Source organism: Anabrus simplex, chromosome 2 (genome assembly GCF_040414725.1).
Source record: "Anabrus simplex isolate iqAnaSimp1 chromosome 2, ASM4041472v1, whole genome shotgun sequence".
NCBI lineage: Eukaryota > Metazoa > Arthropoda > Insecta > Orthoptera > Tettigoniidae > Anabrus > Anabrus simplex.
Window position 1 is genome coordinate 421832817 of NC_090266.1, and position 25982 is coordinate 421858798.

Genomic DNA, 25982 nt, shown 5'->3' on the forward strand with positions numbered 1-25982 from the left:
ATATTTATTAACCAGACAAAGTTAAAATCCTCCAGCTCGACCTGAAATCGAACCTATAACCATCGGAGCAAAAAGTCAATACGCTGATCATTCAGCCGGACTACGCTTTGTAGTTCAGTGCTGTACGTATATGTCCGTAGTGGAACTTCATGGGCTACATTTAGAATGGTTCTTAACCAGTTAGTTACTTGCTGCTGTCATCTGAATCTACAATGCTATGCAGAAGCCATAGAAATGCCACTGCCTGATATTGAAGCCATGGCAATGTCCTTATATCCAGCATCTGTACTAGCTCAAAGAGAAACCTATTTTTGATTGAGACTCCTTTCAGCACTGTTGTTTTATCACTTGTCACATCTCTTTTTGGTAGTCCGGATTAAAGTCAGTAGAAAAGATAAGAGTGTCCAATGTTTTCTTCACGTTTGACATCTACTTCGTTCGACATAATACAGTACAATAAAAAGCCTTAGGGCGGACACGAAACCCAGTAAAATGTTCCGTGTTTTACTGCGTGATGAAAAGCAGTCCAAATTATCGCGAATTCCGAATTTTTGAAGTCTGAAATGATGAAGGTTTACTTATGTAGCTTTCCGCCCTTCTTATCCGGATTCAGTTCCTACTTTATTACAAATACATTCATCAGTACTGTCACTCATCGACATGGGTTATATGGCAAACTTTCAAACATACTAAGGATACAGGGCTAATGATCGATATTTTCTATGCCTCCTACATGGAGAAACAACGGGAAGAGCGAGTGAACATTTGGCCACTCATCTAGAGGTAGGACTAAAAGTTACCTTGCTGCGTTGAATTTTGAAGCTATCATAGGGAAGAATGTGGTCTGGCTTATAATTCTGGTACAATGAAGGTATTCAACTGGGGTGGAAGGGTGAAACCACACAAGTCGACTTCTAAAATGACCGAGAGTGAGCTAGTTTTTACTGTACTCTTCTCAGTTGTATTACCTGAAGTCGAGTACATTCCGGTTCAAACCTTATATTACCAAAAAATCCGGAAATTGAACTCGAACCAACAGGGAGGGAGGCAAACATCACGGCGGCCTTCTTAGTATTGTTACATGTGTAGTCAAATCTAACGCCACTTTCCGAAAGTTATACGTAACTTTGGGGCAGCGAAAATTTGTAGAATTTTAATCTAGGGTGCCCAATACTTTCAGCACCAGAATTTGTCTCGTATGACTTCTCTTTATGGCTGTCTTATTAGGTCTACGTGTTAGCTCGTGTACACACATACATCTGCATTAAAGATGCCTTTCAGCGTTCAGTCTGCAAGCTTCTGTGAATTTACTAAACTCCCCCACAATGCTCTATTTGTAACTAGCTCTGAGGCCTCGTTCAGTTCTGCAACTCTTCAATAATCAGAAAAGGAGTCACTCCATAGACGTCTTTGTCTCCCTCTACTTCTCTTACACTCCCTGCCCGAATCCATTATTCTCCTAGGTGACCTGTCCTCCTCCATTCACCTCACATGACGCGACAGCTGAAACCGGTTAATGCGTACAGCTTCATAAATGGAGTTAATTCCTAACTTACCTCTTATCTCCTTATTTCGAGTACCTTCCTGCCATTGTTTCCACCTGTTTTTACCAGCGATCATTCTCGCCACGTCCATATCTGTTACTGAGTCCAACCAGCTTTCATTCTCGTAAAGTAAAGTTGGCCTTAACACAAACCGGTGTAAAGGTAGTTTCGTTCGGGAGCTGACTTCTTTTTTACAGAATATTGATCTCAACTGCAAACTCACTGCATTAGCTTTGCTGCACCTTGATTCTATCTCTTCTTCTTTTCCTCTTTTTTACAAGTTGCTTTACTTCGGGATAGGAAAGGACTAGCAGTGGGAAGGAAGCGGCCGTAGCCTTATTTATGATACAGCCTGGTGTGAAAATGGAAAATGATTCAGTCTCACTTACTATACTACCATTATGGGGAAAATAGACATCCTACATACTTGAAATCTTCTACCTGTTACAGCTTTGTATTCCCAACCTGACATTCAATTATTTTAAGATTATTACCTACTGACATCACTTTAGTTCTGGAAAGGTCAATTTTCATATCATAGTCATTGCACATATTTTCAAGTTCCAAGGTATTAGAATGCAGGCTTTAAGCACAATCTGCTACTAAGACCAAGTCGCCGGCACAGACCAAACTGCTCACTACATTTCCACCGAACTGAATCCCTCCCTGCCACTTTCAGTAGATGATCCATGTAAACGAAGAACTCATTCTACAATCAATTCTCACTGCAGCCCAATTGGCAACAAAAATGCCTTTGATTGCTTTTAATTATCTACCCTTAATCCCATAATCTCCCAGTTCGACGAACATATTTTTCCTCCGTACACTGTCATTATGCCTACTATAGATCTACGGAACACATACATAACTCTCCTCTCGTAGCTCCTCTCGTAGCTTTTTTTCAGTTACCTGGTGCATACTGAAAATCTGACTCTGACAGCCATTCTGTGGTCTGAAACCGCCATGGTTTTCATCCAACTTCCTCTCAACTGTTGATCGCATCCTCCCTCCCAAAATGCCAGTGAACAGCTTGCCTGATATACTGATCAATACCTCGGTATCTCGATACCTTGATAATTGTTGGAATCCTTCCTGTTCCCTTGCTTACAAACAATTGACATAGGTGCTTGCAATAGAAGGTAGCTAGCTAACAATCCATGCTAATCTTATTACTCTATGAAAACGTTTCATCCTGCCTTGCCACTATATTTCGCCATTTCAGATTTAATTTCACTCATTCCTTCCGCTTTTTGACAATTGAATTTATTTACCATCCTTTCCACTTCCTCAAGAAGGTACTGGTCAATTCATATTTCGAATTACATGCCGTTCGAAGAACAGACGCACAGCTTGGCCATGGTGACGGGGAACCTGTCATCTACTAAAGCTCCAGTAGCCGGGCTGAGTGGTTCAGACGGTTAAGGCGCTGGCCTTCTGACCCCAACTTGGCAGGTTCGATCCTGGCTCAGTCCGGTGGTATTTGAAGGTGCTCAAATACGTCAGCCTCGTGTCGGTAGATTTACTGGCACGTAAAAGAACTCCTGCGGGACTAAATTCCGGCACCTCGGCGTCTCCGAAAACCGTAAAAGAGTAGTTAGTGGGACGTAAAGCAAATAACGTTATTATTATTATTATTATTATTATTATTATTATTATTATTATTATTATTATTATTATTATTATTAAAGCTCCGGTAGACGCTGTATATACTCAAAACGGTGGCTTAAGTATGTTGAGTCTCAACAATTAATGAAAGATATAACCTACAAGTGTAGAAATCCACTAGTTTCTTTCGAAATTGAGCTTATGAAGTTCGGGGACTAACTTAGACTTTTAGTTCATGAGAACGATGCCATATAATGTTCAACCTTTCTCAAAAGGAAATGTACGTTCACCAACAATGATAGCAGTTATTCTAAGGAATCAATGATTTGGGAAGAATTAATGCAATGGCTTTAATAGCTTTCCATACTTGACCAACCAATTTGTCTCATCATTAACTATTTGGAGGAATGGCTGTCGTTGAAATTATTAAATACTGATTTTCATTTTAAGTAGACTGTTGAAGATTATCTCCTTCAAATATTTCCTTCTCTACCTCTTGTGACAGTGTCAGCAGCAACTGAGAGAAGTGGTAGGTATTGTGGTCATGATGTGCTTGATGATACAGATTTAAAATAATAAACTAATAGTTTGCTTAAAATGTTATATATCAGCCCGTCAAGAAGTCGTAAAATTTAAGAAACGAAATTTCCACTTCCGGAGGTGCACATGGCCCTGAGGTTCACTCAGCCTACACCAAAAATGAGTACCAGGTTACTTCCTGGGGGCAAAGGCGGCCGGGCGTAGAGCTAACCACTCTGCCCCATCGAGTGCCGAGGTTGCGTATCGTGGAAGCCTTTACCTTCCACCCCTCCAGGGGCCTTCATGTCCTGTACGGAGATGACTTTTTGGTTGCATATAATGCTTTTCTGATTAGTAGAGATTCAGATATAATCTTGTGAATGTCGACATCATCTTCAAAGAAATAGTTGGAACCGAGCTCGATAGCTGCAGTCGCGTAAGTGCGGCCAGTATCCAGTATTCGGGAGATAGTAGGTTCGAACCCCACTGTCGGCAGCCCTAAAAATGGTTTTCCGTGGTTTCCCATTTTCACACCAGGCAAATGCTGGGGCTGTACCTTAATTAAGGCCACGGCCGCTTCCTTACAACTCCTAGCCCTTCCCTGTCCCATCGTCGCCGTAAGACGTATCTGTGTCGGTGCGACGTAAAGCCCCTAGCAAAAAAAAAAAAAAAACCCACTATCGACAGCCCTAAATATGTTTCTGAGTTGTGTCTCGTTTTCACACCAGGGCTATGCCTTAATTGAGGCCACGGCCGCTTCCGGTATCCGTGTCGGTGCCACGTAAAGCAAATTGTAATAAATAAATAAATAAATAAATAAATAAATAAATAAATAAATAAATAAATAAATAAATAAATAAATAAATAAATAACGTTTGAAATCGCTTCAATACGCCTCTGTGGTGTAGTGATTAGTGTGGTTAGTTGCCACCCCCGGAGGCCCGGGTTCGATTCCCCGCTCTGCCACGAAATTTGAAAAGTTGTACGAGGGCTGGAACGGGGTCCACTCAGCCTCGGGAGGTCAATTGACTAGAGGGGGAGGGGGGTTTAATTCCCTCCTCAGCCATCCTCGAAGTGGTTTTCCGTGGTTTCCCACTTCTCCAGGCAAATGTTGGGATCGTACATAACTTAAGGCCATGGCCGCTTTCTTCCCTCTTCCTTGTTTTTCCCTTACAGTCTTCCCCCCCCCCCACAAGGCCCCGGTTCAGCATAGCAGGTGTGGCCACCTGGGCGAAGTAATGGTCCTCCTTCCCATTTGTATCCCTCCGACCCGAAGTCTCACGCTCCAGGACACTGCCCTTGTAGCAGTAGAGGTGGGATCCCTCGCTGAAACTGAGGGAAAATCCAACCCTGCAGTGTAAACGGATTAAGAAAGAAAGAAATCTCTTCGGTGATGCTATCTATGTCAGTTGAAGGTAAAACTGTTGGGGATGCAACCTACCTTTGGGTTGGGACTCGACATGATTACAAATTTACAGTATAGGCACAACTCAGCTTATCAATTATTATTTACACACTAAGCACACGGGGCTGGTGACCAGTATGTCACTAGCATCTTTCATGAAACATATACTGGAAAGGTACTATAGTCAGAAATATATTCATTTTTTTTCCTCTTTTTTAAAAACTAGAATTCCCCATGTGATGTGTTCGAGCAAGTACTCACGTTCAGCCGGATAGCGCCCACTGATTCTCGCGACGTAGCGCCGAGACAGAAATTTACAAACAGCAAATTGGGCCGCTTACCTCCTGCGGTCCTAGTTACATAGTTGTCTTTCCTTATGCGATGCACCGAGTCAGCTGATATTGAAAGGACGTAGCGAGCACAGAATGTGAAGCATTGACAAGTGTGGCATTTTACGTCACTTAATATGGGAAGAAGGGGTGATATTTTTGTAACAGTTAACATGGAATGCTGCTTCTAACTAAAGGCGATATTTTGCGTATAGCGCAGCATGCATTGTTTTGTGTTTTAATGCGCTAAATTGGGCTCGCTTGAATTTGGAATCAATCTGTAACGAGTACGTACAGGGTGCAGGGATGGCTGATTCATCTCTTCATGAAACATAGGCCTCCATCGATTTTTCCATCCGAGGGGCACTTTGAAGTGCTTGCGGCTAGTTGGCCGAAGTTACTGTGTACCGAGCGCGCGGGGGAGGGCAATGAGGCAGTTTGGGCGGGGTTCAACTCTTTTCCTCCCCACTCTTGCATTACCATCATGCGCAATTCTGCTTTCCAGGGGGGAAAAATGACTGGGTTTAAAGGAACCTGTTATGTGTAAGATGAAAGCATAGTGCTGTTGGGAGACTTCTCCTTGCGATGATAGCAATGCTAGCTAGCCCCATCATAATTCGCTTTCATTCTTTTATTGCACTGAAGTAGGTCTTCATTCTGAATAATAATATTAATAATAATAATAATAGCTGGACTGAGTGGCTCAGACGGTTGAGGCGCTGGCCTTCTGACCCCAACTTGGCAGGTTCGATCCTGACTCAGTCCGGTGGTATTTGAGGGTGCTCAAATACGTCAGCCTCGTGACGGTAGATTTACTGGCACGTAAAAGAACGCCTGCGGGACAATATTCCAGCACATCGGCGTCTCCGAAAACCGTAATAGTAGTTGGTGGAGGGCCGATGACCTAGATGTTAGGCACCTTTAAACAACAGGCATCAGTAGTTAGTGGGACGTAAAGCAAATAATAATAATAATAATAATAATAATAATAATAATAATAATAATAATAATAATAATAATAATAATAATAATTCGCAGTGTTAATTCCCTGCTCAGTCGGCAAGTGTCCACGAGCGAACTGTGCACCTTTGCTATGCCCTGCTTGCAGCGACTGTTCAGGTAATATTTATTTATTTATTTATTTATTTATTTATTTATTTATTTATAGCTTAACGTACTTAGGAATTAAGAACTCGAAAATTTGCCGTTCGTAGATAACAGCTTTGAATCCAATTACTCACAGCGGCTGTGTATTCTCCCCAAAAACACTCTTCCTTGATGATGTTGGGATAGTAAATATGAAGTCTCGAGACACCTTCCCTAATCCCGGGCACACTGCCACAGATAGCATAACCGAGCGTACTGGCTCGTCGTTAAGTGCTGTATAGCTGTAAACGTACTCACGGGGATAATGGGTTCGAACCCCACCATCCGCAACCATGAAGATGGTTTGCATGGTTTCTTATTTTCACACTAGACAAATTTTGGAGCTGTACCATAATTAAGGCCACTTTCCCAATACTAGCGCTTTCCGATCCCACAACACAGAAAACGTAAGCAAAAATGTAAGCAAGCTTCTATTTGTATGTGGCCGTTGATATCGTGATCATTGCCACGGGACCTCTTTTTTTTGCCTGGAATCCGAACCACAGGGACGTGACTTTTTATTTTAAAATCCAGCATCGACTGGAATTCGAACCGCGGTTTCTTTGATGAAAAACCAGTGACAATGGCACTCGGCTATCACGTTAAAGAGCTCGAAAAATGCAAATGTTGGTTATAAGGTAATTATTGCGCGCTTTTTGTTGTTGTACTCACCATCCTGAGGTTGAATTAAGAAATCACCGAAAACAACTTCTGGTATGGCCGAGATTGGGACTTCACACCACTTCGCCTGGTATTGAACTGTGAATTGTCAGGCTTAGTGGCTCAGTTGGTTGATTTGCTGGCTTTCTGACCCCAACTTAGCAGGTTCGACCTTGGCTCAGTCCGGTGGTATTTGAAGATGCTCAAATACGTCAGCCTCGTGTCGGTAGATTTACTGGCACGTTAAAGAACTCCTGCGGCATTATATCCCGGCACCTCGGCGTCTCCCGTGAAAACAATAACATTATTATTGAACTGTGAATTCATGGAAACATCTTCTGGGATGGCCAAGAATGGGATTTCATTCCACTTTGCTACTAAATTACGTTACCTGAGGCCAAATGCACCTCGTTCCAGTCCATCAAGCAGGTTTAAACATTTGACAGAGCATCGAATCGAATCTAGACCAGACAGACAAGATACTATTTTAGACTATTATACTATTTTGGGGATCAAAAGTATCCTAAATCTCTAAAATTGTTCCAATATGTTTATATCTCTTAACTTGAAATTCTTATCATATCACACCATATCACCAGAATCCTTCGTATAAATATCACATGTGCATTATTTTCGTCCATATAATAAAATACTATTTTCCGTTCAAATTTTTCTACCATATTCACAGCGATTTGGTCACAGTTTTACTCCCACATGCCTTCACTGGTGAGACCTGGTGTTTACAGTGCACTGTGTTTTCTGGTATGGGCTGGAACAATTTTTTTTACTTTCGTTAACCTGTCTCAGTCTTATTCTTGACTTTGACATCATGAACGTGACTGAAGTATGAGGGATGCTAGTAATGATATTCTTTATGCAGCCAGTCCCTGCTATGAATGGTGTGAAAATGTTCCTCATAGGATCGGTTGGTGCATGCATTTCAGTGGGTTTGGCGGACTGATACGTAATCATTTCCTTAGTACACCTCTTCAGTGACGCATATAGGCTATCAATGATAGCTGATGGTGGAGCTGTTGAGGATCCAACTAGCCTTCAGGCTGAGGACTGAACATATATACATGACAGAGGAGGTCCACATGGTGACCAAATAAGGTGTTTTAGCCTTAGCCTCGGTTGTCACCGAAGACGTCGGATGAACTTCCGAGAATAAAAGAGTGTCAGAGTCAAGTATAAAATCATTGCCAAGTGCAATACCGAGTGAACTGGCCGTGCGGTTAGGGGCGCGCAGCTGTGGGCTTGCATTCTGAAGTTAGCGGGTTCGAACCCCACTATTGGCAGCCCTGAAGATGGTTTTCCGTGGTTACCCATTTTCCCACCAGACAAATTATGGGGTTGTACCTTAATTGAGGCCACGGCCGCTTAGTTCCCACTTCTAGACCTTTTCTATCCATCATCGCCGTAAAACCTATCTGTGTCGGTGCGACGTAAAGCAACTTGTAAGAAAGAAAAAAGAAAAGAAATGCAATAATCTCATGGAGGGGTAATACAACGAATAAATCATGTGTTAATAACACAGTAAGGAAGTAAAATGCTATTAATAGAAAGGCCGGCAATTGTGATTTCCTAAGGAGAGTTTAGTTATTTGTTTCCAGACGTATTGTAAGTTGTTGGGAAATTGCGGTACCGTAAAACTTTCTTCAGATTATCCCAGTTATTTCTGGGGTCGCTGGAACCACCCAGGCTCCTGTTTTGTTTTTGGCCGAGGGTTTCAGGTCACATGCCCTTCCTGACAACACGTGATTTTTGAGAACCCGGGATCGACTGGGACTCAAACCTTAACCTTCTGCGTGGAAAGCCGGTAGCTAAACCACTGAGGTAATCACGCCCCTTTGTCGGGAAATTACAGTATTTTATAAAAAGGAATTACTGTCATTTAGCACGGTTGTCTTAAACTTCTGGCTGCTGCTGTGCTAGAACGGAACTGAAATGCAAACTGTTTTTCTTTAGGACTATTCATTCATTTTTAAGTTAATCTGTGACGTAATTACTGTAGTCTCGAAACAGGAAGAGTGCATCTGTCAGTCTGGTCTCCAATCACACTAATAAAGACTGCCTATTAGTCAGTCTTGTAGTGACTTCCAATTGAGCTACACAAAGGGCCAGTTTCATCAGACTCTGTTAAGGATTTAACATCACGTTAAACTGCTTTAACGAGCTTGTTAACAGAATGGCTGTTTCATCAACCTTCGTTAACGCTAACGCGTCATTAAATTCTTTGTTACCGAGCTCGATAGCTGCAGTCGCTTAAGTGCGGCCAGTATCCAGCAATCGGAAGATAGTGGGTTCGAACCCCACTGTCAGCAGCCCTGAAGATGGTTTTCCGTGGTTTCCCATTTTCACACCAGGCCACAGCCACGGCCACTTCTTTCCCACTCCTAGCCCTTTCCTCTCCTATCGTCGCCAGACCTATTTGTGTCGGTGCGACGTAAAACAACTTGTAATAAATAAATAAATAAATAAATAAATAAATAAAATATTCGTTAATTTAACGTAGCGTTCTCGTCCCGTTAAGTTACTTAACGTCATGTTAAAATAAAAATGACTGGAAGAGAATTTTTGTTTCGTACTCAGTTTTTCTATGTAGATTATCTTCACAATTCTGAGAGACAAGAAGTTTACGCAGGAGTAATAAAACTGACCTCACAGAAAAGCGGTTTTCAGAAAGAAACAGGTTATCGAAGTTTATCACGAAATTTGAAGATTTAAAAGACAGGTTACAGTTGTCTACAGGAAGAAATTCTCCAATGCAGCAATTGCTGATTGTACGGAGATATTATCCAATGGGGTCATTCAGATCATTACGGGAGATACCAATGTTGCAAACTGTAGAAGAGAGATAGCCTAGGTACATGAACTAAAATTCCATTAACTTATATGTAAGGAATATTTTGTATCTAAATGTAAATTTAAGGGAAGAATGATCATACTCCCATGTAGCCTATACTGTATAAAACATGGTAGGCCTAATTTCAAATATGATTGTGCTACGGTACTGTAGTTATTATTGATATGTGCAGTTCAAAAAAATTGAGCCTAAAAACCTCTGAATGGTAATACGAGATATCTCAGACAATAACAAGGATGCTTTAAACATAAAGCGTCATTTCATATAACGTCTTTAACTGTAATGTTTCACCCTGCCGTGATATTCTGCATCATAGTCGTAGTCATTACGAAGAGGCTCAACTTGGTCGCCGATTAATGCAATAATCTTCGAAGTCATCTGTGTAGATGGCGGATTAAATATAATACCTCTGATCTTGAACTGCTCCAACTTGTCCTTCGAATCTTATTTTGCGCTTCTTTTCAGGTTTTCAGACAGGTATTTTATTTGTTTTTCTGACCGCATAGTAACATTCGAGAGGCTATTGAATTCAATTGATAACTCATTCCACGCCTTTTCTTTTCCCTCTTTCTGCAGTGAAGTGACATTTTTTCCCCGAAGTCTTTTTCCGTCACCTTCCCTTGTAATTTTCTTCTGTGGTTGGTCTAATTAACTGTCTCGTCCTATCACCAATTAAATTCACTTTCAAATGGGACCTCTTATTCCTTGAAAGGTGACAAATGAATAACATTATGCCCGGCAACGTTCAGAAAAGAGAAATAATGTTAATGCTACAGACAGCTGACTTGATCGTTAATGTTAACGCTACCTTAGTTAACGATCTTGTTATAGCGTTCTGTGAAACACGATTTCCATAACGTCACGTTAAAATCTTAGTGGTGCGGCTTGTTAACAGTGGTTGATGAAACTGGCCCTAAGTGTATTCGAATGTTTTGGTCCCTCACCACCCAGTTGCACGATACGCCGTAGCTTCGGCAACAACGATGTGAATGAGCCGAGCATTGGTCGATTGGCCAGCAGTCGTTGTATGGACAGTGAAGTGAAGGATAGAGGTGATAAAACAAATAGTTACATCCGTATTAGTGCATTAGGCGATGATCATTGTATCAATATAATATTTCTCTCCCTAGTTAACAGTTGGACCTTCGGATTATTCAACATTTAAGATGGCATATATTACCACATCATGCAATGTTAACTGGCTCATTGTGGAATTATGTATGAATGAGGAAATTGAATTTTTCGGCTACCTAACCGATGTGTTTGTAATTGAGTAAAAATATAATGGTATAATTCCTTGGCCGAGTAGTCCATTCAGTACTCATACAGGTTCCTTTCAAAAACCCAGTTAAGTGGACATGATAGTCGAGTAACAAAATCGTTGGTTTATTTCGAATCATGATCAAGGCATGTGGAATTTTTTAAGCGATGAGTCATGCCTCTTCTTGTTCCATAACCTTATCATCTACTTTCTTCCCTTGATACAATTGTTGAATATATTCCTGCCAACTTTGTGCCTTGTCTTCTTTTCTTTCATTTTCTTTCATTTGACCTCTTAATATTCATACACCTTGGTTTCTTTCTTTCAAAGGTTTCCTAGATTTTCTTGCATGGGGCATCTGCCTTTCCTACAACCGAGGGAAATAAGTAGATGATGAGGTTCTGGAAACAGAAGAGGCTGTTGATGCTGAAGAAGGGGAGACCCATTTCTGAAGTCAGCATTCGACAGGGCTTAGATAGACCTACATAGGAACAAGGCACATGGAATTGATGGCATGCCCTCAGAATTACTGACAGTGTAGGAGAAGCCGGCATGTCAAAATTATTTCATATCGTGTGTAAGATGTATGATGCAGGAGAAGTACCATCCGATTTTAGATAGAATGTTGTTATATCCATTCCCAAGAAGGCAGGTGCTGATAAGTGTGAAAACTACCGCACCATTAGTTTAGCATCTCGCGCTTGCAAAATTTTAACACATATCATCTTCAGAAGAATGGAAATACAACTTGAAGCTGAGCGAGGAGAAGATCAATTTGGCTTCAGAAGAAATGAAGGACCACTCGTAGCGATCCTGACTTAACGTCTGATCTTAGAGGATCGAATTAACAAGGACAAGCCCACGCACATGACAATCGTAAATCTAGAAAAGGCATTCGATAATGTTGACTGAACCAAGCTAGTTCAGATTCTGAAGGTGATCGGGATCAGATACCGAGGACGGATCATCTACAATGTGTACAAATGTCAGTATGCAGCGATAAGAATCGAGGGCTATGAAAATGAAGCAGCAATCCATAAAGGAGTGAGGCAAGACTGGAGTTTGTCCCCTATCCTTATCAATGTTTATATTGAACAGGCAGTAAAGGAGATCAAAGAGGAAAGGGAATCAAAATACAAGGATAGGAAATCAAAACTCTAAGATTTGCCGATTATATTATTATTTTATCTGGCTCTGGTGTGGTGTGGTAAATTAATCTAAAACAAAACAAAAGTAATGGAGTGAAGTCGAGCGAATTCGGGTGATGGAGGCAATATTAGATTAGGAAATGAAGTGTTAGAAGAAGTCGGTAGTAAAGTAAATAAACGACGGCAGAAGTAAGGGGGACATAAACTGTAGACTGACACAAGCAAAGAAGGCCTTTCTTAAGAAAATAAATTTGCTGGCTTCGAACATTGATACAGAAATTAGAAAGACGTGTTTGAGGAATTTCGCCAGGAGCGAAGAGAAATAGACGATAAGAGCTCAGAAAGGGAGAGAATAGAAGCTTTTGAAATTTGGTGTTACGGAAGAATGCTCACGGTGAGATGGATATATGGAACCACGAAATAAGAGATACTGAATCGAATTGGTGAGAGGAGATTGATTTGGCTAAATTTGATCAGAAGAAGTCATGGAATGATAGGGCCCATCTTAAGACATCCAGGAATTGTTCAGCTAGTTTTTGAGGAAAACGTAGGAGGTAAAAATGGCAGGGGAAGAGCAAGGCATGAATATGTCAGATTAGAGTACCATTGATTTAGGTTGTGGTAGTTACGTAGAAATGAAAAGGTTAGCACTGAGCAGGGTGGCATGGAGAGCTGGATCAAACCAGTCTATGGACTGATGACCCAAATAATAATAATAATAATAATAATAATAATAATAATAATAATAATAATAATAATAATAAAAACAACATTGTCTCTATTAATGACAAAATCGACGGGCAGCCATCATCGCATTTAAGTCAAATTCTCCTCTTGGATACATCTTTGATGCTGCGAATAAGTTCGAATCCCACGATAGTCAGGTGTTGTGCTCTAATATAAGCTATCTAAGTACAAAATCAATATGATCAACATAATGAATGAAGTCAATGAAACCAAGAAGCGCGAGAAACTCATCTATGAGCCGAATTCCAATTTCTTTAAAGAAAACCAATATTTTTGCCCATATTTGTGAATGGTTTGGGCTCGTTAAAGCATTCATAACCACACATGCCGTAATCGTGCTCAAAAATTCGACTTTTATATTCAGGAACGATGTATTTGGGCATTGAACACATGTCATTGTGTAGTCGATTGATTTCATCTACAAGTTATATGTAAGCTTTCCAAATACACTGACTGACAGTGACAATGCAACACCAAGGAGGAGTGGTTCGAAAGGGATGAAAGTTGGGGAAAAAACAGAGACGGCACGGATGAATAATTGATGTTTATTTCAAACCGATATGCAGGTTACACAATGCGCACGGCATCGACTCAGTAGGATGTAGGACCACCGCGAGCGGCGATGCACACAGAAACACGTCGAGGTACAGAGTGAATAAGAGTGCGGATGGTGTCCTGAGGGATGGTTCTCCATTCTCTGTCAACCATTTGCCACAGTTGGTCGTCCGTACGAGGCTGGGGCAGAGTTTGCAAACGGCGTCCAATGAGATCCCACACGTGTTCGATTGGTGAGAGATCCGGAGAGTACGCTGGCCACGGAAGCATCTGTACACCTCATAGAGCCTGTTGGGAGATGCGAGCAGTGTGTGGGCGGGCATTATCCTGCTGAAACAGAGCATTGGGCAGCCCCTGAAGGTACGGGAGTGCCACCGGCCGCAGCACATGCTGCACGTAGCGGTGGGCATTTAACGTGCCTTGAATACGCACTAGAGGTGACGTGGAATCATACGCAATAGCGCCCCAAACCATGATGCCGCGTTGTCTAGCGGTAGGGCGTTCCACAGTTACTGCCGGATTTGACCTTTCTCCACGCCGACGCCACACTCGTCTGCGGTGACTATCACTGACAGAACAGAAGCGTGACTCATCGGAGAACACGACGTTTCGCCATTCCCTCATCCAAGTCGCTCTAGCCCGGCACCATGCCAGGCGTGCACGTCTATGCTGTGGAGTCAATGGTAGTCTTCTGAGCGGACGCCGGGAGTGCAGGCCTCCTCCAACCAATCGACGGGAAATTGTTCTGGTCGATATTGGAACAGCCAGGGTGTCTTGCACATGCTGAAGAATGGCGGTTGACGTGGCGTGCGGGGCTGCCACCGCTTGGCGGCGGATGCGCCGATCCTCGCGTGCTGACGTCACTCGGGCTGCGCCTGGACCCCTCGCACGTGCCACATGTCCCTGCGCCAACCATCTTCGCCACAGGCGCTGCACCGTGGACACATCCCTATGGTTATCGGCTGCGATTTGACGAAGCGACCAACCTGCCCTTCTCAGCCCGATCACCATACCCCTCGTAAAGTCGTCTGTCTGCTGGAAATGCCTCCGTTGACGGCGGCCTGGCATTCTTAGCTATACACGTGTCCTGTGGCACACGACCACACGTTCTACAATGACTGTCGGCTGAGAAATCACGGTACGAAGTGGGCCATTCGCCAACGCCGTGTCCCATTTATCGTTCGCTACGTGCGCAGCACAGCGGCGCATTTCACATCATGAGCATACCTCAGTGACGTCAGTCTACCCTGCAATTGGCATAAATTTCTGACCACTCCTTCTTGGTGTTGCATTTGCTCTGTCAGTCAGTGTACAAATACTGTATATAATTTTACCTAGTGAGTAATCGTGCTGTAGCCTATGTTTTTGGTAAACTTTGTCTTCACAGCAACCTGCAACTGCTGCGGACAGAATTTCAAAGGAAAACAAACAGATCGTGCTGAGTGCCTTGGATAAGAATCAGTGTAGTTTGGGCTGTAAGAACCGGAATGTCAGTACGTAGGAGTTTTCTGCGAAGAGCTGTTAGAGGAGTATTCATGTTCTATATTTCTAGAGAATACTACATTTATAGAGAATACTACTACTACTACTACTACTACTACTACTACTACTACTTGTTTAAGGACGTAAGGCAAACAACATTATTTATTACTACATCTTTACGTCCCATTTATTACTTTTTTACGATTTTCGAATACGCCGATGTGCCAGAATTTTATCCCATATGAGTTCCTTTACTTGTCGTTTAATCTGTCGACAAGAGGCCTCGATTGTCTACAAAGGTTAAGCAAAGTGACAACGGACTGAACCTTGAGTATGCGGCCGCTGAGATTCTAGACAGTATTTGGCATGGATGAAATACAGTACATTAAACGATTAAACTATTGTAGATAAAAGAAACAGAGGAACATTTGGGTAAAGGACGATGATTTGACTTAGAAATTAATGATTTCAAGACGAGACGAAGATATTTATTCTCACTGAAATTGTGTAAGTCTGGTTAAGTGTAGGAAAAGAATGCATCCTTAACTTTGCCAGGATAAATAAAATAGCATATCTGATATTAAATTTATCTTATCCTGTCTTATCTTATCTTATCTTATCTTATCTTATCCTATCTTATCTTATCTTATCTTATCTTATATTGACTTTCTCTTGATATTCAACTCTTAACTTTCTGTATGACAATGGATATTATAACAGATCGTTATTTAATATGTATGTATTTATAGCATCTCAAATAAAAGAATGAGCGCATGGTATTGTGTGTTTCTCACGTTTAATATTCTTTCAGACTTAATTTTAATTATTATCATGTAGATACAAACCTTGTGGATATCCATGACAAACATTATATATATTGGTTCAGTTATTTCTGATAAAAGTGTACCTACGTTAAACTTACACAGTACCATGCACTCATTCATTTTTGAGCGACCATATGTATATAAGTATGTATGTATGTATGTATGTATGTATGTATGTATGTATGTATGTATGTATGTATGTATGTATGTATGTATGTATGTATGTATGTTTAACAAACGTCATGTTAAATCAAATTAATCAATGATGTTAACTGAAAGACCTTCACTTAGTAAAACAAGGTCGATGATATAAACATCTGCTAAGCTGTTCCAAGTACATTGTCCTCAGCTGTATACCAATATGTACAGTATTAGTTAAGTAACGATCGAACTTACGTACTTTAATGTCTTCTGTTACAGGATTTTCAGCGGCTCTGAGGGGCGTTGTTGCTGCCGTCCACGCATTGAAGAGCACGCCAATTAATTGTTCCTTGATGAATCTTAAAACTGGTCACTGATACAGCTATCCCAGACGTCCAGCAATCACCTGCAGGAATTATGCATACATTTTTTGAATTCATTTATGAGAAGACATTAACAGAAGGAAGAACTTTTTCTTAGGCCTGGATATTTGGGATCAACATGAAAAATACTTCGTACTTTCTACCTGATCAAAGTAAATTCGATAAAATACTTGCAACAACATTATCTGATATCTTACGGAAAGGAAATGTTTTTCCTTGTCAATAAAGGTGCGGGTTCCCTGCTCGTCTTCAAATGGTATGTGTTACTCACAGTAACGATTTCCTTTCCTGTTTATTCCAGTGATCCCGGCAGAGAAAGTCCCATCTGTGCACTGAGAGTGTATGAACACAGTTTTGACTTAGATCAATAACTGGACGGGAGTATCTTAATCGTTCTGCGTGGCACGCTCGCTACATGTGTTGTTTGATTATTATGATCTCAGCAATATTCAGTGTCCAACTAGGGTTTAACTTCCCATCAGATGTGTGGATATTATCCAACAAAGTTATGTCTTTAATCGCGATGGTGATATTTTGTAACTTCGTGAACTTTGAGATTTCTTAGACTAAAACAACTGATCGTGATCTAATAGCTTTGTTGTTTATCTCAGTGGAGTAGATTCAGCCATACCTTTGGCAGTATTAACAGTGTTAAGTTTGGTGTCTTGTTGATGAATATCTATTATAGCGGATAATCATAAGTGTATTGTGTTTAGGCAGGTATTATTCCAATTATGGTGTACTAAAATATGAGGATGTTTGTATGTATGTATGTGCTATAGCTTTTGGAGACACCAATGTTATCGTCGAATAAGCGTAAGTGTATTTATAATTTAGTAACTTCGAAATAAACTGTTCATCATTGTGTTATAATTTGTTCCGATTGAGTGAGTGTAGTGATCATGCAGCTGTAGCTGTACTTTATGATCCAGAACTGAGCTATGTACCCATGCACATCGTATCTCGAAAGCCAGCAAAATATGAAGAATGGAAGTAGCACACTATTACCTGGCAGAGACAATTTTGAGATGTTCGCAGTGAGATTAACATGTGTGCGTACATTGTGGTTTAATTGCTTATGACCGACAGTATAGTCCTGTATTTTCATTACTTTATTAGTGGCTCAAGTGAACATTGGTATTTATGATAAAGCCACGTTGTTATGTGAATTTTGAACCTTTATTTCTTAGAATATTGATATTTCGAAGTTACCAAAGAACTATTTTACTGTCGGCCACATATGTTAGCGTTTAGTATATTAAACAGCGTTAATATAATTATAGTATTGGTTGCTGGCGAAAGACATTACACCTACATATTAATTTTGCCTTTTATCCCTCAATTTTCCGGACGTTTTCTACTAGAGATTTGAAATTGTAAATTATGTTACTATAAACTCTTGTTTAGGAATTTCAGTCCTAGATGAAATCCTCGCAACGTTTCACCTTACCTGATGTGTACAGACACTGTAACAGACCTTTTGTTTGGTTATCTCACTTAAAAGCCAGTGATATCCGTATATCCGTAATTGCGCAAGTATTAAATTTATAATATTGTTATTTTGGTTGTAATAGTTTTAAGGACATAATCAGTTCTGTGCGTTATGTGTATCCTCATTGTTAGAAACATGAGGTAAATTAATGGTACTATCTGAAATGATTGAGGATCCCCGTCAAGGACAGCTATTTTAGCATGATAGGTGTGTGTAAGTAATCAGTATTTCAGGATAGTGCCCCTTTGTTACCTTGCATTGCCCTGAGGGAACTGGGAAGATAATTATTTGCTTCATTCAGTTTTATTCAATGGAGCTGCACCGGAAATTTGTCTATGTTTCAGTCCCCATTAATTGATCAATGATATATTTAAGAAGTTCTGAACTTTTGATATTAATGGTTAATGAGAAAGAAACCAAAGGATTTCTTAGCAAGATAGAGTGTGAAAAGCTATGTGAACAGCAACCACTCGTTACACTGGGCTGTCAAAGAAGAAACCAAAGAGGACAACCTTTAGGCATATGCATTATGCTCTCTTTGGCTAGAGGTGTGTTCCAAGTTAGTCACCAGTGAGCTAAGGAGAAACCAAAGAACAAGAATGCAACGAAAGGGAGTGTTATGGGCCCGTTTGATGCAGCTCGAATGACTACATTTCGTACTTCTCCTTGTGTTTCTACTGTGACTTATTTTGTATGTAATAGCATTGTAAACATTCACAGTGTCACATTCAAATTTATTGATTATTGATTACTTGTACAGTAGTATGGATTGATAACAAGATATTTTTATAGACTTATTTTCATTGTTATGCGATGGAGTTTGTTGTTCGACGTCTTACTGACTAGCGAATTCATTAACAACTACCCAGTTTAACAAGTTTCCAGTATAATTGCAAGTGACCAATATTGCTTAACTGACGATTCCCTCCACATTTAGTGTTGTGCGGTTAACGTATGAGATGTGGACGTTCTTGACATTATAGCTGTGTAATTTATAAATTTGCTGTTTGATATGATTGTGGGGTACTCTTTACTCAGCACTACGGTGGAAAGAGATGGCCACAACAACTATAAAGTTTCACGATGCAGTGTGGCGGAATGGTTGTGGTCTTTTCCGTGTGCTACATAAGCACGCTACATTGTATTGCTTTACTTGTAATGGGAGAACTGATAACTTAATGAACTGGATACCGACCGACACTACACTGGCTAGTCTTTAAGAGGACAATCATAAACACATACAAATGTGTATAAAAATACAAGCTGATTTAAAACTATCTCCACAATGGAGTAAAATTTTAAATTAAAAATGTACTAGTAACCGTTAAAGTTAAGAACTTGCGAAAGATTATACGGTAAGCGTTAGATTTTCAAAGTGTATTTGTTGATATTAGTATGATTTGGAGACCACTTCAAACATGTGCTCAGATAGTCTCATAACGGATTTGGTTGGTGTAATCATATTGCTATTCATTAAGAAGTAGAAGATAGATCCGTTAATAAGATGGTATTATTAATTAATCAAATTTAATTTTTACAATCATCTCAGTGAGTATGACTGTTACGGACAACTCCCGGACATCTTAGCACCACGTACTTACAATCACAATCTTCAGAACCAGTAGAATAGACCACCTGGAAACGAAGAGTGAATTTTTTGCCTTTTCTATTTATCTGTTATCCGGAGATGTCAGTGTGGTAAGGGTTAAATTCTTTATCATTGACGATATCTACAGATCCTATTTAACAACATGCTATTCCTAGTACTCCGTTCAGTTGAAAGCGAAGGAAAATTTCGGAGCCTCACAAATTCATCCATTTTCTGCAAGGAGCTCTGTTAGTTTACTTGTCGTCTTCATCCTAGCTCTTTAAAAAAATGTTTATGGATGTATATTTTATTTTAGGGACTACATTCTTAAATCATGCAAGATAGAACCACGTAGAATACATGCAGACATTTTCCATGGGGAAAATTTCAAGGACAGAATATCTCATATCATTCATGATTTCGGATTCATTTCCAACAGACTTCTGCCATAAAATTCCACTTTAACACTCAGAATGAAATGGTAAATTCGTTAGAAGACTGTGAGTTATCTGAATGTCATTTCCAATTAGTATATCAGATTATTTTGTGGGATATTATTTAATTGTACGTGCTGAATAATTTTAGCGACTAGATAATCTATACTAATTTAAAGCTATTAGGTGCCCAAATTTGACAGTACTTGATTTCGAATCGCGTCATCTCAAGTAATGGAACTCGTAAGCAACGTGGTGACGAGCAGTGATTGTTGTGCCACCAGTTCGGCAAGTATTACCTTTTCTCAAGTTGTAAATTTATCAAGAGTTGTTAGATAGAGGTGGATAATTGTTGTGGCCTACGAAGAAGAATCCATTACCGCACTTTTCTTCCTGTTTAACGAATGTTAAGATGGCCCATTACGACAATGTCGATATCGTCACCACACAAAGTGCCATCTTCTTAGCCATTCGAATTACTCCAGTTATGATCGATATGATGAAATCCAGGATTCCCGAGTTCCCAGTACCCCTCTCCTCCCGCTACACTTTGTTTTCCTCGAAAGGGACTTCAGTACAGGGAATAATCCAGGCAAAGAACGTTCGTGTTGACGATACAATACGATTGAAAGATTTCTTGTTAATTGGTAAGATATGCTAGCCTGAAAAACACATATGGTGTATTTCAATCAGAAATGGTGTATTTTAATTTATTTACTTGCATACCATACAAACTCGGGGCCGGGCTGAGTGGCTCAGACGGTTGAGGCGCTGGCCTTCTGACCCCAACTTAGCAGGTTCGATCCTGGCTCAGTCCGGTGGTATTTGAAGGTGCTTAAATACATCAGCCTCGTGTCGGTAGATTTACTGGTACGTAAAGGAACTCCTGCGGGACTAAATTCCGGCACCTCGGCGTCTCCAAAAACCGTAAAAATAATTAGTGGGATGTTAAGCCAATATTATTATTATTATTATTATTATTATTATTATTATTATTATTATTATTATTATTATTATTATTATTATTATTATTATTATTATTATTATTGTGACAAACGTGGTAATCCACGAAAGTGATCACACCACCATATCCATATTGAGGGTAGCTTCATCGTCCATTCGTTTCATGTTTTTATTAAATGTTGATTTATGATCATGAGAAAATATATTTTAAAATCTCTTGAAAGAGAGTCGGCAACTACGAATTGTTCCTAAAATTTGTGCATAACCTTTACAAAATACAATATACCCTATTGTCAAGTACTGTTTGAATTCACCTTATTATATTTCTAAGCATGATAAAGTGAAGAATGCTATTTTTAGTACTTTTTAGGCCAGTTACAATAATGATCTCGAGAACAGCATGTAGGACGTGCAATATCGCAAGTGATATGATGTAGAAGAGGACACGACTGTATGAGATCGGAAAGGATTTGTAATGCAACCATTTCAGAATTTATCTGAGATTCTTGAGATACTTAAAAACTATTACACAATTAATCTACAAGAATGCAAAGCAATTTTTTATAATATTCGACATTCCTTTCCCTTGTCACTCTAATTTCTACTTTAGAGAGACGAGTAAGATCCCCATTCACAAGTCAATGTATTATTTTATGTACTATTCACGAGCATAAAGAATAAGTACGACTAATTTACTGACAATATAGCTAGAGTAACATTTTTCCTCTATTTGGTATACTAGTCCTGAACAGAAGGCATGTCCGTTTTGTGTGACAACACTGTGGTAATGGAATGTAAACTTGGTTCAAGGACGTTTGCTCAGATTTTCATGTATGTTACTTGGTAATTCTTACAGTATTTGAATTACCTTTTGAGTGTTACTTTTTAAGTCCAGTGTTCATTCGTGTGGACATTATTAGTGCACGAGTTGACAGGAGTGATTATTGTTATGACAAGGCCAGGTATGTCGATGTTTGTTCCAGTTTTGTTGTTCATCTAACGCATGCATTATGCATATGTAAACAACAATATTGCAGACTATATTCAAAAGAATCAATTCTTTACTTAATTGTTTCTGGAAACTGTGAGTATGGTGTTTTGGAACTCTCCATTTACACATGTATCATCTCCTGATTGCTTCGTTACCTTGTAATGGTAATTAGTATGTATCTAAAATTCGCAGTTTCCTGTCTGAACTCCAAAGAAAAGAATATAGAAATAAATAGAGCAATATCTTGTCATCAGGAAGCAGAAAATATATTCGTGACGCAATTAAAACTTTTCCCTCCAGAACTGTCCAATAATTGTATTATGCCACTGAAGCATCTAAGAGCCCAAGTATTGTATTCTTTAGAGTGCAGTGGAGTTATAGAAAGCTACACTGAGCAATACTTTTGCTTGTTCCTTGAATGTGTACTAAAGTTACTAAATATTATTTAATGCATACTTCTCTGTGTTTTTGATGGTTCAATACCGTCATCAAATATGAAATATTTATTGGGATCTGTGAGATTGCCTTCAGCTGTAAAATGCACCTGGTTCTATGTATGCAGTGTTTTCAAATTACCTTGTTGTTTTGAGACAATATAAATACTTCGTATGACTGGTTCAAAACTCTGCACATTGAAGTCAAGAAATATGTAGTTGTCATTTTGTTACTTCTATTCCCTCCTGAGTTTACATGTTATCTGAATTGTATTGAATTGTAATAGGCTAGCATTAATAATTTCATGTTACATAATTACAATAGGAATCATACATTTATGACCTATGTCTTATTATTATTATTACTATTATTATTATATTTCCAAAATAATATGTTACTTATTATTATAATAAGTATTATTATGGTTATTTATACTAATATAACTTTAAAATTATTAGGTTAAATCATTGTTTTATTTCTGAGCAATACTTTTGAAATACATATGCAAATTAAATGTTGTTAATGCCAACGTGTTTCATTTCCTATTCCTTCCCAGCTCTTCTATGGCTCAGTTTATAACGAGTGTATTGTAACCATTAAATTTCAGTACAAGACGTAAGCATTATAAGAAGCATATCGTTGCTGCGCCTTGAAATACCATTATGCGACAGTGTTGAGGGGAGAAATACTAACCCGCAGCACATGTATCGCTTAAAACGAAAATTCGTTAATACCGAACCTTAGATGACAGAACATTTCTGGTCAGAGTTCTAAGCTGAAATGTTATCACATAGCGGTTTTTCTAGGCGTAAAGGCGATATATTGAAACCTAGACTGAGGAGTGTCATGGCGGACAGTGTATAATTGCACAAAGTAAGGCTCTTGATTAAGTTAAGTTCAGTGTGTTCTTTTGCAGAGTAAAAGATTTGTGACACTGATACAAATTCCTCCCATTGTCGTGCGTATACGGAAGTGTTAGTGAAGTGATACCTGTGATTACCATCTACCAGCAAACACATCGTGCCACGTAAAGTGAAACAAGTGCCTATGGAGAGCGTGGTGAAGGACGCCGCCCAGGACGCGCTGTGTAGCGAGGACATCCGCGATCCTAATACAGGAGAAGTAGATAAAGGTAGTTATGGAACAATTCCAGGGGTCTATAGATTTCAATACAAAGGTAACTGAAGATTTACGGAGTGCTCTCGAATATAGGGACTAAGTCATAAAAAGACTAGAGTCCCCGTTACTGGAAGAGTACATGAGGCACCAGTGTTTGCAAGTGTTCAGTGTAGCTGAGTCCGTGCACGATAAGACTGACTAAATGTTAAAAAATATTTCTGAGGAAATTGGGGCTATCTCTGTCTAGAATATATTGATAGGTCACACAGAGTAGGGGAAAAGCGAAGACGGTCGTCCGAGACCGATACTAGTGACGTTTGCAATATCTGTAAACAAGAAAAGACTGAAGGGCACAAACAAAACTATCCGAGAAGATCTCACTTCCCTGAGACTACAGCTCCTCCAGGAGGCAATTTTGAAGTACGGAGTGAAAAATACGTAGTCGAAGGACGGAACAGTTTGGCGAAACGAGGTGACAGAAAAATTCGGTTCACAAATCGTCAAGGACTAAACTGCATCAGTTAATTATTTATAGTCGCAGCCACCAAATAAGGCGGGCCAGAGAAATTACGCTGTTGCCAAGCCTATGTAGCAATTTGCGAAGAAATTTCAAATTAAACACGAGGTAGATTCTCTCCCATGTTCCTGATGTTACCCCTACAATTTTTCAAAACAAATTATACTACAACCTTCAGGAAAGACTGCCGATTTCACCGGAATTGCCGTTTTCCACAAAAAAGCAATTAAACTAATTATTAAGAACTCGAACAAGTAAATTTAAATCTGTAAAATAGTGTATTGAAATTGTCAGTACGCGGCCACGTATTAGTTTCTTCAGCCATAAAATTTATGTCTGCGAGATGTAGAAACTCGTCTAACTTATGGCGACATTCCGGAGATAAATATCGATATTTTGCTCATTGTGGAGAATTTTTTTTATGACTGAAATTGGAAGGATTGAGTTTCTTTTTTCTTGTCACGAAGTTCTTTTTCTAAATTCATATAATGTATCACTGTAATAATGCTTTGTTTGCCAATTGTAATTTTACATTTAAATTCCATTTTCTCCCTTAATATTCTGCCAAATGTAACAAAATTTGTATGGTATATGTATCACAGCTATATTAAGAAACCTGCGTATGGAATTTTTGATTGCAGAATTTTTTCTAGTACAGATTTTTAAGTCTAAAATTTTAGAACGTACAAATTACACAAACTTTAGTACGATATATCTCCTCATATAAATTATGTACATAAAATCGATACGTAGTGCTCTTAAAAGAAGTATTATCTACCTAATTATGAATTTACATTAACATGTTAATTAAATTTCGTGAAAAAATGGAATTAAAAGTTTGAAAGAGAATATTTTAGAAAAACTATTAATTGTATAAGAAGGAAATGTTCGTGATATCTCTACTACTTTTATGTAGGTGACATTCCCACAAAGTTTCGTGAAAATCCATGCATTAGGTAAAAGTGTATTTTTATCTCCGGAGGGTCGCCTTAAATTGTTTGTCTGAAACATGTTTCCAAGGGTGTTTTAGCTTTCCTGGAAAATGGCCCGGAAAATGGCCATACAAATGAAGCTACCTGAGGTAGTTCGGGTCGCGCGCGCCAGCACAGGACACAGGACACGGTACTTCCGGACTATATATTAATCTGTATCAGTTTTATTAAAACATCTTTATTTCTTTGTGGTTTACAATAAAATCTTAAATTTTTGAAAAATATATTGCACCCGTCCACCTCCCGAGTCCCAGACTAGCATTTATCTCAGGGGTGTCGGTTCATTATTTAAGTCATCAAAATATAAATATAGCGGCATAAATGAACACGGGAATGAACGGAGCAATTTAAAATTAAAATGGGGAAGGCTCGATTGTAAACTTGAATTTAAGGACTCCATGATAGGACTAGGAAGTGACTGTTAACTTTAAAAAGGGCATCATCTAACTACAATAAAAAGATTATGAGCGTGGTTTCCTTTGAAATAATTTGCCAGAAGGAGCAGTTTATTACGCCATCCGACGTACGAAACTTTGATACATTTGGCAATGATATTTAAATTTCCACACATGTTACATAAACAAATCACTTGCTATACCGCAAGTGGTATCAATATCTTGCTAGGTTGCTTCTGAAATAAAATGACATTTTGAGGTATAATTTACGGATCGATTCCATTTGAATCGAACCGTTGTTCAGGGATATAGCTTCCTTTTATCGGGAGCCCGAGCATAACCCATGTTACGGTCGGCTTCTCGATTTAACTAAGATGATGTACTCCGGCTATATACATTTTTCCGAGACCGGTACTCGGACTGGGTAATGTTTCTCGTGAA

At 39.4% G+C, this 25982-nt stretch overlaps 1 long non-coding RNA gene across 1 annotated transcript in view; it reads left to right on the top strand.

Moving 5' to 3' along the window:
- The window catches only part of LOC136864174 (uncharacterized), a 592451-nt gene extending 569415 nt beyond the window's left edge, over positions 1 to 23036 (top strand). Inside the window, exon 3 of the long non-coding RNA XR_010859280.2 lies at positions 16512 to 23036. This is a non-coding gene — a long non-coding RNA (uncharacterized lncRNA). The remainder of the gene's footprint in view (positions 1 to 16511) is intronic.
- Positions 23037 to 25982: the final 2946 nt, after the last annotated feature.